Consider the following 2,345-nt stretch of genomic DNA (forward strand, 5'->3'; position numbering starts at 1 on the left):
TTGTTTCCATTAAAAAGTACTGATTTTAAAAACTAGTAACTTAAAACTGCCACACACACACACACAAAAACAAATGGTCCACAAAACATTCTCCTTTCCTTCTGAAGGTTTTATGATGCATTTTTATCATTAACCAGTCTTTTACTATTAAACTTAAATGGCAAACTGACACAAAGAGTTATTTTTTTTTATAAAGATTTTATTAATTTATTTGACAGGGAGAGACATAGCGAGAGAGGGAACACAAGCAGGCGGAGTAGGAGAGAGAGAAGCAGGCTTCCGGCGGAGCAAGGAGCCCGATGCAGCACTCGATCCCAGGACCCTGGGATCATGACCGGAGCCGAAGGCAGAAGCTTAATGACAGAGCCACCCAGGCGCCCCTGACACAAACAGTTCTGAGACCGTTCTTTCACCACTGATTAAGACTGGGGTGGCAGGTATTGGGGATAATATTCATTTAGCCTTCTGAGCTTTCTGGGCAGACTTGGTGACCTTGCCAGCTCCAGCTGCCTTCTTGTCCACTGCTTTGATGACACCCACAGCAGGCGTCTGTCTCATGTCACAAACAGCAAAACCGCCCAGAGGAGGATAGTCAGAGAAGCTCTCAACACACATAGGCTTGCCAGGAACCATATCAACAATGGCAGCATCACCAGATTTCAAGAACTTGGGACCATCTTCCAGCTTTTTTCCAGAACGACGATCTATCTTCTCCTTCAGCTCAGCAAACTTGCAAGCAAGCAATGTGAGCTGTGTGACCGACCATCCAGCAGAGGTGCCTATCCAGTGCTGACTTGGCCTGGATGGTTCAGGATAATCACCTGAGCCGTGAAGCCAGCTGCTTCCATTGGTGGGTCATTTTTGCTGTCACCAGCCACATTGCCACGACGAACATCTTTGACAGATACGTTCTTGACATTGAAGCCCACATTGTCCCCAGGAAGAGCCTCGCTCAAAGCTTCATGGTGCATTCCAACAGACTTTACTTCAGTTGTAACATTGACTGGAGCAAAGGGGACCACCATGCCAGGTCTAAGAACACCAGTCTCCACTCGGCCCACAGGGACAGTACTAATACCATGAATTTTGTAGACGTCCTGGAGAGGCAGACGCAAGGGCTTGTCAGTTGGACGAGCTGGTGGCAGAATGCCATCCAGAGCTTCAGGCAGTGTGGTTCCACTGGCATGGCCATCTTTTTTTTTTTTTTTTAAAGATTTTATTTATTTATTTGAGAGAGAGAGAATGAGAGACAGAGAGCATGAGAGGGAGGAGGGTCAGAGGGAGAAGCAGACTCCCCGCCGAGCAGGGAGCCCGATGTGGGACTCGATCCCGGGACTCCAGGATCATGACCTGAGCCGAAGGCAGTTGCTTAACCAACTGAGTCACCCAGGCGCCCCTGGCATGGCCATCTTTACAGGTGACTTCCCATCCCTTGAACTGAGGCATGTTAGCACTTGGCTCCAGCATGTTGCCACCATTCCGACCAGAAATTGGCACAAATGCTACTGTGTTGGGGTTGTAGCCAATTTTCTTAATGTAGGTGCTGACTTCCTTAACGATTTCCTTGTATCTCTTCTGGCTATAGGGTGGCTCAGTGGAATCCATCTTGTTAACACCAACAATTAGTTGTTTTACACCCAGTGTGTAAGCCAGAAGGGCGTGCTCACGGGTCTGCCCATTCTTGGAGATACCAGCTTCAAATTCACCAACACCAGCAGCAACAATCAGGACAGCACAGTCAGCCTGAGATGTGCCTATAATCATGTTTTTGATAAAGTCTCTGGTGTCCTGGGGCATCAATGATGGTCACATAATACTTACTGGTCTCAAATTTCCACAGGGAGATATCAATGGTGATACCACGTTCACGTTCTGCTTTCAGTTTATCCAAGACCCAGGCATACTTGAAGGAGCCCTTTCCCATCTCAGCAGCCTCCTTCTCAAATTTTCCGACAGTTCTTTTGTTGATCCCACCACATTTGTAGATCAGATGACCAGTAGTGGTAGACTTGCCCGAATCTACGTGTCCAATGATGACAATGTTGATGTGTCTTTTCCTTTCCCATTTTGGTTTAGGTTGAGCAGTGTTTTTCACCATACCTGTGTTCTGGCGGCAAACCGTTGCGAAAAAGTCTCCGTATACCTTGCTATAGTGACCTACTTCTTCATCATTTGGATGAGTAAACCTTATTTGATTTATTCAAATACTGCCTATGTCTGCTCTTTCTATCCATATATTCATACTATTGACATTTGTCAAGAGACTCTTTGTTCAGACATGTCATTCCTAAAGTGGTTAATATTCTAATATCTCACATTAAACTACAAGGGAGAATCACTGCATA

The 2,345-nt window shown here is 46.1% G+C and overlaps 1 pseudogene; it reads right to left on the reverse strand.

Moving 5' to 3' along the window:
* Positions 1–387: 387 nt before the first annotated feature.
* On the reverse strand, positions 388–2,098 carry LOC123838532 (elongation factor 1-alpha 1-like; annotated as a pseudogene).
* Between the last annotated feature and the right edge of the window lie 247 nt (positions 2,099–2,345).

This window comes from Mirounga angustirostris, unplaced genomic scaffold (genome assembly GCF_029215605.1).
Source record: "Mirounga angustirostris isolate CCGP_5_RB_7025 unplaced genomic scaffold, mMirAng1.0.hap1 SCAF_3, whole genome shotgun sequence".
Taxonomy (NCBI): Eukaryota; Metazoa; Chordata; class Mammalia; order Carnivora; family Phocidae; genus Mirounga; species Mirounga angustirostris.